General features: G+C 34.9%; 1 long non-coding RNA gene across 1 annotated transcript in view; it reads left to right on the forward strand.

The window, feature by feature from the left end:
* The first annotated feature begins 8 nt into the window (after positions 1 to 8).
* The window catches only part of LOC110024485, a 39,863-nt gene continuing 39,367 nt past the window's right edge, over positions 9 to 504 (forward strand). The window contains exon 1 of the long non-coding RNA XR_002294006.1: positions 9 to 128. This is a non-coding gene — a long non-coding RNA (uncharacterized LOC110024485). The remainder of the gene's footprint in view (positions 129 to 504) is intronic.

Genomic DNA, 504 nt, shown 5'->3' on the forward strand with positions numbered 1-504 from the left:
TTTTTTTTTTCTGACGGTTAAATATGATTTGCAAGTGTAACTTGACGAAACTGTAAGTCCCACGATGGTTTTATCTTAGCATTTATTTCGAGGACATGTTTTAAGACAATTCAACGAAATTTCTTGAGGTAATATATTCTTTAGCTTAATTTGGATGACTCCATGAAACTGCTAAGCTACTCTATGATGCTAATTTGACGCCAATAGTTGTCTTCGGCATTTTCATTAAATGTATATTGAATTTGTGAACTTGATTGGTCTACCTTTTAAACGGACTGTATTTGCTCTTGTCAAAAGACTATGTTGGCTGACAGGCTCTTCTAGGGAAGGACAATTGGGACGCTTTCATATCTAACATTTCTCAACATATGTGTAGTGTTTTCGCATGAAGTGGTGGTTAGTAAAGGAACTAGTGGGAGCTAAAAGAGATGCTATAGCCTTTTCTCTCCTTACTCATTTTTCTTTCCCAATTATCTTATTATATTTTTTTCGGGAGATTTAGGG

Source organism: Phalaenopsis equestris, unplaced genomic scaffold, assembly GCF_001263595.1.
Source record: "Phalaenopsis equestris unplaced genomic scaffold, ASM126359v1 Scaffold000258, whole genome shotgun sequence".
NCBI classification, from domain to species: Eukaryota; Viridiplantae; Streptophyta; class Magnoliopsida; order Asparagales; family Orchidaceae; genus Phalaenopsis; species Phalaenopsis equestris.